Here is a 15,783-nt window from a genome sequence, read left to right as displayed (position 1 = left end):
ATTGAGCACATTGAGCACAACTTCCCAGAAAACCTTTGTACAAGTAGCCAAGTGTGCCAATTGCAAAACTGAATCTGAAATCTCTCCTGATCTCTTCCAGATTAACTTTTCCAAGGACTTCTATCCTAGTTTCTTTTCTCTAGTGAAAGTCACTATTTTTAACACTGGTTCTTCAGCTCCAGAAATTAAACTCTATCTGTGGGAAGCCACACAATTCATACAATGTGGCATTCTGACTTTTGAGAATCACATAAAATGAGATGATGCACATTGCTTTGACATTGCCCAGTCTTTGTAAGATCCGGCACAGCTGTAATTGGGTGGATGCGTTAGTTTTTAGGATAAAGTCTGAACAGCTAACTGAGGTTTCCCAATACTACTAGGCAGTGTCTCCTCAAGGGCAACGTTTATTTATCAGTAGCCTACTGAGCTTAGCTTGACTTTCAAAGTTTCCTTTAACCCTATCATAGTAAACATATTGTAGCACTTTGGCACTCAAGAATAACATTCCCTTTTCAATAATACATTTTGCTTGTAAAAATGGTGGTAATGTTTAGTACAGATTTGGTCTTGCCTTGGAAAAACACAATATAACATTTTCCAGTGAAACTTCAAAGCATAAAATGCCACATTAATATAAACTAAAGAAACAAGCTTGTTTTCATAATGGGTGGATTTTGATTACATGTGATAAAAATCTCTGGCTACAGCCCTGAGCCCCCAGATAAGTGACTTCACTGGGTCTACTTTGAGGTAAGGGGTGCTGACTTCATAATCTAGAGTAGACCACACGGCAACAGAACGGTGCCATAAAGTGATACTGTTGCTCTGTATGTGCAAAATTTATCAGCTTAAACTGCTGTTACAATTGCAATATTCTTTGATCAACACTTCTCCCACCACTTAGCACCTATCAGATAAGAGAAACAGATGTTTAGGTAGATGTTTATGAGTAACAGATATGAAGAGACTGCTTTCTCAAAAATGACACTAATGTACTCCCCAACCCTGTCTTGCAAACCTGGATGCAATCAGTTCCACCAATGAGAGGGTTTGACTTGCTACATAAAGTATGGAATACAACGAACAGAATACAAACAGGCTTTGGCAGCTGTGCAGACCTGCTGTTTAAATGTGGTAAAATACCATGTCCTGAATGTAATTGTGGTACTGCCTGTCCACCTGTCACAGGAATGTGAGCATTGTGCTCTCCAAGGAGATGTGACAGAGCTCTTTGTACTCTCCTCTATTGCAATTGAGAGGGTTTAAATCTGTTTGCATAACCATTAAACTTACTTGGTTACATATTTTATGCGCTTCCTGTGTGTAATTCTGCCATATGATTTAAAAATAGCTCCTCTGCCACAAACCCTGCAGATTAATCACAGCTGCTGTTATATTCCTTGACCACATGAATTGCTGAGCTCAAATCACACCAGTCCTGTTAATGAAGAATGGTTGAAATAGGACTAAATTCACTCTTCTTGCATAGGTACCAGTTGGTGCAGAAGCATAATAAAAGCACATTTAGCATTGCTCTGTATTCTATACCTGAACACAACAATAGAAGGTAAAGGTAAAGGTATCCCCTGTGCAAGCACCGAGTCATGTCTAACCCTTGGGGTGACGCCCTCCAATGTTTTCATGGCAGACTCAATACGGGGTGGTTTGCCAGTCCCTTCCCCAGTCATTACCGTTTACCCCCCAGCAAGCTGGGTACTCATTTTACCGACCTCAGAAGGATGGAAGGCTGAGTCAACCTTGAGCGGGCTGCTGGGATTGAACTCCCAACCTCATGGGCAGAGCTTCATACAGCATTTCTGCTGCTTACCACTGCGCCACAAGAGGCTCTTAACAATAGAAGAGTCAGAGCTTTAAGTGACACAAGCAAATTATTCCTTTCTACCTACAGCACAGCCTCCCATCCATTTCTATTCAGCTACTCCATCTCTCCTTGACTGAAAACGCTATTCAGTTGATCCCAATCCTACCTCCACAATTCTAAGAGCAGCAGACAGGCCTGGAGAAAAATATCCCATCCCTTGAATGGAGATGTAATGGCCGGAAACAGTCAGTCAAAGCTTTTCATGGCCCAGAAGTACCAAATGCCACAAGAGAAACAGCCCCTCTGAAAGGGACGGAATATTTTTTAAAACACTGAGACATGTATGACATGTATGACATGCCAAGCTTGCACCTACTTGGGTTTGCCATGGTCTAGCTCATATATTGTTGGCTGAACTGTCCTTACTTGTAGTTCTAGCCATCAGGTCCCAAAAACGGGAAGGCCCCTGGTCCTTTAAGAGCTGTACGGAGAACAGGAAATGTGGCTTCTCTTTCAAAGTGATGACAGGACTCACTGCCTATTATGGATTCCCCCCCCCTTTCTCTGAAACTCTAAAACACAAAGGAGCTGAAGACCTGGTAACCCTATTCGTTACACTGCTAATCCAAGATTTAGAAGACTGAGACTTCAAGGATTTCAGTATCAAAGGCTACATACCTGTTTGGGAGTATGACACCAAAACTCAGCGGGGCCACTTCTGAGTAACATGCCCAGGATCAGGCTGAGAGACTGCCATATACATGAGAGTGGATACTATTTCATTCAGCAGGACTGGCTTCCCACAGGAACAGGTCATAAGACTGCATGTATTACAGCCTTCCACGGAAGGTATCACTGTAGGGATAGCTAGGCAAGGCTATGTATTGCGTCCCCAAGAACCTCTGAGGTTTTGCCACTTCCACTACATTTCACAATGTATCCTCCAAAAACTAAAATTGGAGCAATATAGCAACAGACATGAATAAGTTTAAGTGTGATTATGACAGCCACCACGCCAATGTAAAAAAAAAAAAAAAAAAGTCAGAGGGTTTTTTTTAACAGGGTTTTATTTTTATTTTTTTAACGCAGATAGGTTATTACTATGCATTCAACAGGGCTGTCTTAGAAAACTATTTGAATCCTTCTTTTGGTCTGGAATATGGCAGGGATCTATCATATGCACCAGTGTTGAAAATCCCGGGCTCACCCTGTGCTCCTTAGAGGCAATTCAATGCACTTGACTTAAGCTTGAAAGCCCTAAACGGCTTTGGGACCTGATCTCTGAAAGGGCCACCTGTCATCTTTGGAAGATTGGCAGGTGGACATTTTTGTAGTCCCCCCCTCCAATTCTGAAATGCTAATTTCAAAAGCCTTCACCTGGTACGAGCTTCCTTGTCATTTAGGTACCTTTTTGTTCTCCTCGGCATTTGAGTGATGATTGTTCAACACTCTATTCTTTAAAAAAAAATTTTAATCATTGTTCTTGTGGGTCTTATGCAATATATATGATTTGTTTGTGCATGTGATTATTTTTTGAAAGTTACCCTGAAGACTAAATATTAAGTACATGGTCACTTATGCAGACCAGTAGAAAGCACATTGACAACTTTCTCCTGATAGAAATACACTTCTTTCAGTTTTTTTAATATGAGACAGAGTCTGCTACCAATTTCTGATTTTATAAAGAAGAAACGAACACCAAGAATCCTTTGCATAAACCCACAGTCCCTGAACCCACGGCTGAGCTGGTCCCAGGTCCAGGATCAACACTCACTTGATGGATCAGCAGACTCCAGGGAACAGAGTTGCATATATAAGCAATGCTGGCTTTCATAGCATGCAGATCTGTGTTGAGCTGAATGACAGGCAAAGTGCATGCCAGCATCCTGAATGACTGAACTCCCCAGAATGAGGCAGACAGACGCACAGGATTTGTCTTGAGTTTCCTCCAGATCTGCTAACTAAAGCAAAGAGGAGCCGCTGAGAATCTCCCTGGAGTATTTAACTATTTTTATTGCTGCTGTGTATTTTTTTTGTAAGTCACAAAAGAGAACAGGGACGAAATTGCTACTTTGTTCTTCCTTTGGATCCTCACATCTTTAGTTACTGTCAGCCACTATTTATCAGATGTGCAGCTAACATTTTCAGTTCATTGTTCTTTTCAGTACTTTCCATCTGGTACAGCAGAGCCTAACTAACTAGACAGCATCCATCTGTTGAATCACAGATTCTAAATGACAAAGCAAACAGAATAGCAACTATGTGGATTTTTATAAAACATGGCAAGATGGCAAGATAATCATAATTGTCTGCAGGATGAGACCCAGGGAAGTGCCTCGAGTTTGTACTTCTTCCTTCACCAAGGGTTCCACCCTGCATGGCCCACCCACATAACCTCTCCCCACTGAAACCGGTGTGTACAGATTTCATGAGTCTCCAAGGGGATCTAGGGATCCGGTGTGTACAGATTTCATGAGCCTCCAAGGGGATCTAGGGATCCCCAAGAATTACAGCTCCTCTTCAGACTCCAGAGATCAGTTCCCCTGGAGAAAATGGCTGCTTTGGGGGGTGGGCTCTATGGCATTGTTCCCCACGGGGGTCTCTGTCCTCTCCAGGTTCCATCCCGAAATCTCTACAAGTTTTCTAACCTAGACCCTAACCCCTATCCCCCACTGGTGGCCAGGGGGACCTGGCAACCCTAGTCAGGGTTTTTGCAGAAATGCTGCAGAGACTTGCTCTAGGATTTCATTTTTTCTATAGTATTCTAAAATGTGGCGCACTCCTAAACTGGCCATTTATCAGATTAGAATATGAATATCATGGACAAGTCATACTTACAAGGAATCATAATTAATTCCTTGACTTGCTATTTCCCCCTATTAATTTTCATTGTAATTATTCAATAGGCCACACAATTATGAATAGGTAAATCTTCCATCTCAGCAATCAGAACAGAATCTGCTTTACCAAGCTCTTTTTGAGCAAACTAGGCACATTTATCCAAATATATAGGAGTGGTAAGGTTTCCTTGAAGAAATTGTTCCTGAAAAGTTCATGAGAAAATTAATAAAACCAGAAGTAGCCAAGTAAGATTCCATTGCCCTCTTAAGCAGACAATCTAAATGCTGTTATCGTAAACTGGGGACAAATTAAGCAGAATAATTGTCCCCTCTATGAAGAGAAAGAGACAGAGGGCTGTTTCCAATTTAACTGAGAAAACTGACAGATAGTCATTGAAAAGCAATCACCCGAGAACCTTCACAGAGAAAGATTATGTAGGGAGCATAGAAGCCCATGGAGCCGGATACTAGATTTCAAAGATATAGCTTTGAAAAAGATGCAGAGGGGTACAATCCTCACTATTCCTTCCATATGGAGGGACTCGTGAGGAGACCCCTTTTAGAATGTAAATGTAGAATCTGTGAGCCTAGAAAATCACAGAGGAAGCACACCAGCTTGATTATGACATTAAAACCCATTTTATATCACCCACTTAATTTTAAAGTTAAAGTTGCCATCTTCTGGGTCAAATCTGTCTCATGTTCTAGCATGTGGTTTGGGACATCCAACTGCTTACTATTGATCTTAATTAGGAGTTCCTAATTCCTAAGTAATGTTTTTAACATTACTTAAATGCGACTTTATATTCAGTGCATTGGGACTGTTTATTTGAAACCCATAAGTAACATAAGTAACAAGTCAGTAGGATTTATATTTCCAGTCATGAACGTGTGTGCTCACAATTCTAAACCTGATCATTTGGAAGCAGTTCCCACTAAATCCAACTGGACTGGCAATTTCACTTGGGAGCATGTCTTTTACAGAAATTGCTTCTCCCCAACCATGTTTTTCAGATCAGGTAAGTCATTTACAGTCCATGTACTCAAGCTTCACTGGGCCTGTTGATTAGAAAAATGTCATAAAACAAGCTCTCTCCCCTCCCCCAGTGATGTGCAACTTTTTAAACAAACTGCACTGGGAAGAAAGGGACAGGGTGAAAAAAGAAGTGTGAATGTTAAACAAAATAAAGCTTGCTTGCCTTGCATACTAATGATTTAGACAATATTTGTTTCTTCCTCTTGCTCAGTAGTTAAAAAGAACATAAATCCAGTCAGGAAACACAGTGGCTGCATTGTACTTCTGGTAGTGGGAAGTCAGAGAAGCTGAACTGATGTTAGATTTCAGAGTGAATTAGCATGCAGTAGTAGTAGCACTTATGTGGCCTGATATGCAAAGTGCTAATTAAGGCACAGCAAGTGGATCATGCACCTGTTGCTGTTTTATTCAGGAGGCATTGATTGGGCTCCTCTGGATTCTTATCCCAAACCATTTTCTATAGTGATTCCAACCGGATGGAATTCAGGCTCCGTTTACAGTATTCACAATGTTTTTAAAGGGAGTGCTTTTCAACATTTCAGTCTTCCCCTAGCTCCCCCTAAGAACTTTGCCCTCTTTGAAATAAAGAAAACTGTGGTCTGTTTGAGTTACAAATTTTGTCCTCAAGAATCCCCTACAGAAAGTTACATAACCACTTTCACAACACTGTACTATTTTTTTTGTAATGTCTTCATGGTTTTTGGAAAATCTATTACATCAACTTTAAAATACTTTAGATGAATGGGTAAATATTTGGTTCAGTTTACAAAAAATGCCCCTATCACAAATGCACTTCTATCACTATATTAAACCTTTCTAAAATATATAAAGACATTATGTTTTCAATTTATAATGTCAGAAACGGTGCCATATGTTCTTCAATCAGAAAAAAAATCCTACAAACCATGCAGGGTGCTAATTCTACATAGCTCTGAAAATCTAGCTGAGATTTTAGTTTTCAAATGCAAATATAAGGTATAAAAACTGGTCTCGGGAATGGAGCTGTACATTTCCAATGGGTTCTTGGGCTGAAAGTATATTGATATGTGGAAACAAAAAGAGGAGACTTTAAGGAGGTGCTCACTGGTGTGGAATTCAAAGCATACATATGGTACAAGGAGGAGGCATGGGGGGGGAGGGGGTCTTACAGGTACAGATGTCTTTGAGCAGCTTATGAACACTTGGGAAATGAGCGAGCTTTACTTCCAAATAAGCATGCACAGAAACCGGCAGTTAACCCTACCGGCTGATTTCACACAAGTAAACCAGTCCGCATATTCAGTATGCAAACTGGAAGGAGGCGAAGCCCCTGGAAGAAAAAAAGTTAACATTGAGGGCGGTTTCTCTCGAGTCTTTCAATCCTGCCTAACCACCCCGGTGGATATATAACCCAGAGAATGTGTCTGTCACTCGCCCTCCGCCTCCGGAGGGACCAGCATTAAAAACTCCCACTCGCCTATCCTAGAGAGCCAGGGGCTCCATCAGCAGGGCGTCAATAAGAGAAGGCGTAAGAAAGCTTCTCTCCAGCTGCCAGTCTTTCATCCGAGGTGAAGAAAGCCCGGGAGCAATTTTGCTCCCCCCTCCCTTAAAAAAAAAGGTGGACATTAGACACGCTCCTTTGCAGTGAAATCAAAAGACCCCCCCTTTCCCGAGGGGGCCCCAATTTCCATATAAATAGTCTTTCCCGAAGGGACGGCATCAGCCCCGCGGGATGGGCTGGATTACCTGTCAGTAGCCGCAGCGGCTCCCTCTGGCCTCGGCGTCTCTCTCCCCCAGTGGCGTGAGCTGAACCAGCGTGGTCTGCCAGGGCTCCTCCTGCTGCTGCTGCTGCTGCTGCTGCTGTCCCCGCCGGTGCCCGTAAGAGCTCTGTTGCAGCAGCCTCGCTCTCGCTGCGCAAGGAGCCCCGGCGAGCCGCGCGGGGGAGGAGGGGGAGCGAAGACCCACCGGAGGCGCAGCCGAGCTCTCTGACTCCTCGCAGCCCCCGCGCGGGCATATTAGCCAAGGCGACGCTTTCTATTGGCTCTGGCCACCAAACAAACCACGCTCGCCTCTCCCGTCCTGAGCCCGTAGCGCCCCCCCCCCCCATCCCTCTTTCTCAGCCAGGGCACAAGTTGCGCGGACACGCGGTTTGAATTTGCGGCCAGCCGCGGAGTCGCTTGTTCCTCGCTGATGGGGGCGGGGGGGGGGGGAACACATCTTCCTGGGTAGGACGGATTTCGAGTCCAGTGGCACCTTTAAGACCCACAGAGACGTATTCAAGATACGAGCTTTCGTGTGCACGCACATGTCCTCACATACAGTGTCAGGAAGTGTGCGCGAAAGCTCGTACCTTGAATACGTCTCTGTGGGTCTTAAAGGTGTCACAAAACTTGAGATCTGTTCTGCTGCTCGAGACCGACGCGGCTTCCCACTTGAAGCCATCTTCCTAGGTCGGAAGCCAAAAAGAGTAGCCTACTCTTTACAGCAGGTTTCCCCATGACGTTATAGTTCCATTGGGGACATGTAGGGTCCAGGGAAGGGAACGGTCCACAATGGTAGTGCCCCTCCCTAAAAGGGAGGCATGTTCAAGGGAATTAAGGTAAAATGCATACCTTTAAAGGGTCTGTATGAATACTGCAGTGGAGCCAGGCTGGTGTGTGTTTAAATGATACAGTTTGAAGCTCTCAATTGTACCCCTTTATTAAATCCTCCAAAATGATTGCTATTCATTACTCCAAAAGGCTTATAGTTCAGGTTTTTTTTTTCCACCCATAATTTCAAGGGATATGTTTTTCATTCCAGATTTTTTGCAGTAAGTGAGACAAACTTAGAAATGACACAAGCCGGCTTTTGAGAATATTTGTGTACATATAAAACCATTACAACTGGCATATGTGCTGTCACTTGTTTGGAAATCTGGACAGGACATGAATTCTGAACGGAGGTGATGGAACTTCCCTTCCCAATGTCTTCTGACTAGGGGAGACTTTTATGCCTTCTTTGTCTGTTATCTCTGCTTTCTCATTCCCATGTGTCCTTGCAGCAATATGATGGAAAGAAAGACTGCTCTATGTGAACACAGGCAGACTGCCTAAAGACCTAGGATGGATGGACAGTAAGAAAGGGCTTTGTCACAAGCATTCCATGGGGCACAGGGTTTGATTGTCTAAGGGTGAAGAAAGTAAGTCAGACCCTCGTGAATTCATACGATTTTTATGTTGAAACAAAATAAAATCACCGTCATCCTGTAGACGAGTGGTCCCCAAGCCGCGGGCCGTGGCCCAGTGCCGGGCCGCGAAGGCCTTGGCACCGGGCCGCGGCTCCTTCTTCCCCCCCGTAGCGAGAAGCTCGCCAGGCCGCAAGGTTCTTGTTTCGGGAGTAGAGGGAAGAGAAGCTTGCCGAGCTGCCAGCTAATCGGCCGCTTTGGCGGCCGCTTTGCTGGCGGCCCGGAGGGGCTGGGAGGGGCTGGGAGAGGGAGCCACAGCCGCAGGCATGGCGGCGGCGCAAACGCGCATGCGCGGACTGGGCGCAAACGTGTGTGTTTGCCCTGCTGGGCGCAAACGTGTGTGTGCGGCAGTCCACGCATGCGCGTTTGCACTGGGGGTGCCGTGCGTGCGTGGGCCCCCAGGCCGCCCTCTCCCCCCACTCCGGAGCAGTGGTCCGTGGCAGCCGAAAGGTTGCGGACCGGTGCTATAGACCATATCTTAGAGTGTAGGAAGAACCACAACAATCATGGATCCATTGTGTCATGGTGCTGTAATGGTCCTACGTGATTTCAGTTACCCAGATATAGAATCATAGAGTTGGAAGGGACCATATAAGACACTATGCCAGTTTGGTGTAGTGGTTAGGAGTGCGGACTTCTAATCTGGCATGCCGGGTTCAATTCTGCGCTCCCCCATATGCAACCAGCTGGGTGACCTTGGGCTCTCTATGGCAGTGGTCCCCAACCTTTCTGAGGTTGGGGACCGGCAAGGCATCGGGGCGCGGCCCGCGGGCCGCACGGGCCACGCCCATGCATCGGCCGCGCCCGCGGGCCGCACCCGCATGGGCGCGGCTGGCCCTGATTCCCTCTCCCCGCCCAGCCACAGTAAGAAGCTTCCCGGGCCGCAAGCTTGCGGCCTGGGAAGTTTTTTACTGCGGGGGGGGCGGGGGGAGGGAGCCGCGGACCGGCGCCATGGCCTTAACGGCCCGGCACCGGGCCGCGGCCCGCAGGTTGGGGACCACTGCTCTATGGCACTGATAAAACTGTTCTGACCAAGCAGGAATATCAGGGCTCTCTCAGCCTCACCCACCTCACAGGGTGTCTGTTGTGGGGAGAGGAAAGGGAAGGCGACTATAAGCCGCTTTGAGCCTCCTTCGGGTAGGGAAAAGCAGCATATAAGAACCAACTCTTCTTCTTCTTCATCATCTAGTCCAACCCCCTGCTCAAGGCAGGATCAGTTTAAAGCATCCAGGGTAAGTATCTGGCCAGCCACACTGCATGAAGACTGCCAATGTATTTATTGGAAGACCAACTCTGCTAAAAATGAGAAGTCCAATAAATTCTTGTCTTGTCTTGCTGACAACTTCATTTCCCAGAAGGTGGAGCAGGCAGTTAGGGGAGCTGCAAGTTTAGACTTGATTCTAACCAATAGGGAAGAACTGGTTGATGAGGTAAAGGTAGTGGGCACTCATGGTAGGAGTGACCATGTGATTTTGGAATTTACAGTTCACACATGGCAGCAGTGTGGAAACACAATCCAGGGGAAGGGTACGGGCATTAGCAAAGATAGCAGAGAAGAACCACCAACACTGTTCCCTGCTCACCAGTGCCCTTTCCCGCTGCTGTGCAAACAGGCCAGCAGCAGCAGAACAAACGCATTCCCCCACAACATTTGCCTGGGAAGGCAGAGGTGTCCACCTTGATCCTCCTCCCTCACCTGTATCTTCACACCAGGCCTCGCTGCCCCAGTGGAAGAGCTCTGGCTGGCCTGAGAGTCACTCCTCATCTCAGGCTCTTCCCTTCCCACCTCTCAACCTTGCAGAAAATAATGTTCATGTTATCATCAGCCAAAGTTCACAATTAACATTGGTTATTTCTGCATGGCTGGTGAATGGTGATGACCAAGCCACCATCAACATAATTCCTGTGCTGAGGCTGTGCTCTTGTGGTTCCACGTAGGCTTTCTGGAGGGTGCATGCTGCCTCAGATCTAGAGTTGCTGTGGAGATTTGGGGAGGAGGCAGGATAGTTTTTTTTATACGAGCCTTAGCCAATCAAATTGGTTAATGGGACCACTGCTTCTCGTTCACTGTTTTTAAGTATGGGAAGAACATTTTTCACCCCAGCAACCCATCACATATTAAGAGCAGATGCAGTCACAGGAAGTCTCTGCTTACCTCATCCCTCATAAAAGTCCAGTGGTGGGCAGCGAAGCACTGGTAAGTTGACCTTCAGCTTTATCAGGGTCCATGTGCAAGTGATGTGCACAGACAATTTCACCCACCTGAGAAAATGTCCACTCATTCGGGACACTTGCTGGAGGGCATGACAGGAAGGCCTGGACCACATGGGAGAGGTCTGGCCAGACTGACTCTGGCATGTTCTAGTACCTCATTGGACAGATATCCTGCAACTCCTGGGGCTCAACGACACAGCTTCCTCTGTCATGTCTGTTCCATTTCCAGAAGAGGGACTGGGCTGCAGCCACCCCATCAAATCCAGCTCACATTGATTGTTGGTAGATTTCTCGGGGCGAAGGCTAGCCACCAGGGCAGGTAGAGGAGGAACAGTGGCTGAGCTGCTTTCTCCCTCCCCATCCTGGTGTCCAACCTTGCCCTTGTCTGCCACATAACCCTCTGAGTGAGCTAATTACGCCATTTGATGAGCTGGTTTCCCCTCTCAGCAATAAAGTCCTTTACATAGGGGCCACACATGATCACTACCATGTATGAGTGCTGCTTGCAGATTTCCCTGAATTGGTCAATTTCAGAGCTTTTGCACAATCCCACACACTGCTGGAAGCAAGTCTGCACATCCTAGGTCTGAGTCCAGAAATGGAGCCTTGCCATCATGGGCTTTGTAGACAATAGGAACGACCAGACTTGCCATGTCAGAGTAGGTCAGCAGTGGATTCAACTGCTGAAGGATGTGGTGGACTCCCCCTCACTGGTGGTTTTCCAGCAACAACTAGATACTTATCATGGATGCTTAGGCTGATCCTGCATTGAGTATGGGGCTGAACTAGATGGCCTCTATGGACACTTCCAAATCTATTATTCAGGACATGAATATAGGTGACCAAATGCAAAAACTGAGAGAATCCATGAGGATCTGTGCTTCAAATCCACATTATTTGCCATGGCACTGCCATAAAGCCATGGCTCCATGATTTTTGTGGTGTTCTCAGTGGTTACTGAACATGATATGTGATTGGACAGTGAATACAGGGTGACCAGATGCAAATATCCTCAGGATCCATGATGATCCATGGTTTGTGAGGGCTTTTTTGCACTGTGGTGGCACCACAGAGTGGCAGATTCATGGTATTCTGGGTGCCTTCTGGGGCCATGGATATTATATGCAATTGTATAAAGATAATGTTGGATGTGGCAATGGCAAGAAGCAGTGGATTAATGATTTCTATGCTGTCCTCTGTTGATACAAAAATGCTAAGTGATTGTGAGTCTTGGCTGAACCGAAACAAAAATCCTTAGGATCCATGCTTTGAAACCTTAGATTTGCACCATATGAATCCATTATCTTCGTGTTGAAATCTGTGGCCAGGTACATGATGTGTAGTGTTGTGTTTTGGGTGACCTAACACAAACTCTGAGGATCTATGATAATAGTTTTTTTGTAACCAAATTTTGGCACCATGACAGAACCACAGAGATGTGGATTTTGAGATTTCTGTGATGCAAAATGTGCCCATGATATGCAATTGGGTAATGATTTTGGGGTCATTTGGATCTATGTTTTGGAATCATGTTTTTGCCCCCAGTGTTGCTACAAAGTCCATGGGTTTTTGGTGCCAGCTGTGGCCATGGACACTTACCCAGTTAGGAATTGGGTTTGGGCTTGGGAAAATTGAGCCAAAAATGTACAATCTCAGCCACAGAAGAACTCAGGGGTGAAATACTTTTATATTGAAGTGTAAGTTGCCAAATGTGTACTCTGAGTCCAGTAGAGGAGATTTGGTGGCATCTCTCCTGATGGTCATGATAAGAAAATGAACACTGTAGTATTGAGGAAGTATACAATATAATCCATAACCAAGATGCTTTGAAATAGTTGTGTTTCAGCTTAATTATACGATGTAGTTTATTTTATTTATTTATTAGATTTCTATAGCTGTCACTCATGGCACAGCTGTCTTGGGGCAGTTTACAGCACAATATGGCATACCATTGTTAATAAAACCATTAAAAATAATTTCAGATAACCGTAGCTGCCAGGTTGTTGATTAAACAGCTCCCTTCTTAGTCTACAGTGGGAGAGAGTTATGGAGGAGGGCTGTTTTGATGGTGTTCTATCAGCTCACTGGCCTCAACTGAATTCCTGGTGAGACAGCTCCATTTTGCAGGTCCTTCAGAACTGAAGCAGTTCCTGTAAGTCCGTCAGCCCTTCTGGGAGCTTATTCCACCAGGTAAGGGCCAGAACCAAGAAGGCCCCGGCCCTGACTGAGGCCAAGCACACATCTCTCAGGCCAGGGATCACCAGCCTGTTCCATTAGCAAAGTGAAGCATTCTCCGGGGGATACAGACGGTTAAATGGTCTGTCAGATATGTTGTCGTGTTAGCTAGAATTAATAAATCATAGGCATTGCTTTTGTTCTTTCCCACTACAGTCTCCTTCCTCATTGCAACTGTGATACTGTCAATGTTTTCCTAATTTTGCCTGGCTTCCTTTTCCCACCTTTAATTTATTGTTCATGCCTGTCTATTTTAATAGCTTTCAACATGCCTCTTTCACTTATGTCCGCTTTGCTGCATATTTAATCTTTTCCTTTATAAATATAATGACCTTCCCCAGGTTATTGTAATCCTATTAACAACATGGGGTATTTTAAAGTCACTTGACTTTGTAAATAATTTGATTTACTCCATTATCTGGCTTACTTGGGGCCAGCAAATGGGCAAGATCAACAACGGCCTGTACATGTGCATTCTTTGGAATGGGCTGCCTGAGGAGATCAAGAAGGCTTCACATTTCTGCTTTCTGCAAAATATGCAAAACAGAACTCTTCAGGAGGGCTTTTTGTCCAAAGGAATGATTCAGAAAGACATTTCAATAGAACAAGTCTATAGTACTAATAGACTATAGTACTAATAGACTATAGTACTAATATGCATTATCTGTTGTGTATGTTTTTATCTGGCCTCACCACATTAGATTTCTATTTATACGATCCCATGTCTTGAAATGTTTAACATGCCACGTTTACTACTTGTGGCTTGTTTCAGATTTCTGCAATCCTCGTCCTATTAGACTGTTTTTTAGATGTCTCCTCATCCTATTGATTTTAAGGACCTACATTATGTAATCCATTTTGAGAAAATTAGTCCATAAATAATAAATCATTTTCCTTCTTATTAAATAATGCTAGTTTAAAGTATTCATGTTTATCCTTTCATATTTTCTACTTATTGAAATGTTTCGTGAGATTTCTGTTACTGCAAAACAATTAATTAAAAAGTTATTTTACAAAAAACATGATAAATCCCAACTTAAAGTTAAACCTTTAGGTTGTAATGATTGAAGCTGGAATATATACCATGATTTCCTTGTAAGTAATACCTTATCAATATTTACGGAAGTCTGAGTGTACATCTTTTCAGCGGCATAAACCCTCACAGAATCTAAATCTTTTTTCCTCTAGAAAATGTGTGACTAAAGCAACTTCTCTAATCTCATTTTTAAACCTGGATTTCTGTTCCACAATACATACTTTAAGTGGGCATGTAGTTTTCCCCACATTTCTTTTCTTTTCAAAGGAACAAATTGCACAGATTTTTAAAAGTGAAGAGAGAAACTGAGGCAAGTTGGAAAGTTCTACATGTTCATTACAGTTCCCACAATTAAAAAGAGTGGTTATTTTATAATATTTGTTAACTAAATTCATATACTTACCTATTACATGTCTTTCTATGGGTGTATTGGGGGTGAGATTTTTGATGTCTTGTTAGTAAAAGGTAAAGGTAAAGGTATCCCCTGTGCAAGCACCGAGTTATGTCTGACCCTTGGGGTGACGCCCTTCAGAGTTTTCATGGCAGACTCGATACAGGGTGGCCTTGCCAGGGCCTTCCCCAGTCATTACTGTTTACCCCCCAGCAAGCTGGGTACTCATTTTACCGACCTCGGAAGGATGGAAGGCTGAGTCAACCTTGAGCCGGCTGCTGGGATCGCACTTCCAACCTCACCGACAGACAGCTTCAGACAGCATTTCTGCCGCTTACCACTCTGCACCACAAGAGGCTCCTTGTTAGTATATTCCCTTTTTAAATGCTACACTTTAAAAAAAACACTATAAAACTCAAACAGTTTAAAGATGAAAGAAAATTATGCCAACCTGGAATAAATAACCCATGTATTAGCCCAGGGTTACTTATAATTCAGTACCACCTTGGGCCCATTTTGCACATTACATAGAGGCCACCCAGTATACATGGAATGGGGCATGTCATCCAATGGCCGCTCTAATGGGTGTATCAGACTATCTCTATGAAGCACATTTGTAAATGGGCATTTGTAGTGTTTGCTGTAATAATAAAACAAATAAATAAATAATTTCTCTTTAGGAATACACCTACAGTGCAGTGTATGAGATGGTTTTTATATGATGTAGGTGATTTGCACAGTGAAGCAAGGTTATACCAGCTTGGACAGAGGTGAGTGGCAAGACATGTTAAAGTTCTCTTCTGCATGTGGTCTGCTTTATGGTTGTAAAGGCCCAGAAAAAAAAAATAGGAAAAATTTTGAGGTGGGGGAAAATGACTTTTCTAGAAATGTAAAAATTAGGAAGAATTCTGGGCTGGGGAGAACTTCCTAAGAAATAAACCTCATATGAAATATTTTCTCTATTTGAGTGAGTAGAATGCTTCTTAAAGCAAAAGGTGTAG

The 15,783-nt window shown here is 44.3% G+C and overlaps 1 protein-coding gene across 1 annotated transcript in view; it reads right to left on the bottom strand.

Moving 5' to 3' along the window:
• The window catches only part of GREM2 (gremlin 2, DAN family BMP antagonist), a 42,426-nt gene extending 34,586 nt beyond the window's left edge, over positions 1-7,840 (bottom strand). Inside the window, exon 1 of the mRNA XM_077345213.1 lies at positions 7,427-7,840. The gene's annotated coding sequence lies outside the window, so the exon portion shown is untranslated. The remainder of the gene's footprint in view (positions 1-7,426) is intronic.
• Positions 7,841-15,783: the final 7,943 nt, after the last annotated feature.

Source organism: Paroedura picta, chromosome 1 (genome assembly GCF_049243985.1).
Source record: "Paroedura picta isolate Pp20150507F chromosome 1, Ppicta_v3.0, whole genome shotgun sequence".
Taxonomy (NCBI): Eukaryota; Metazoa; Chordata; class Lepidosauria; order Squamata; family Gekkonidae; genus Paroedura; species Paroedura picta.
Note: the sequence above shows the minus strand (reverse complement) of the source record. Positions and strands in the feature narration are given on the sequence as shown.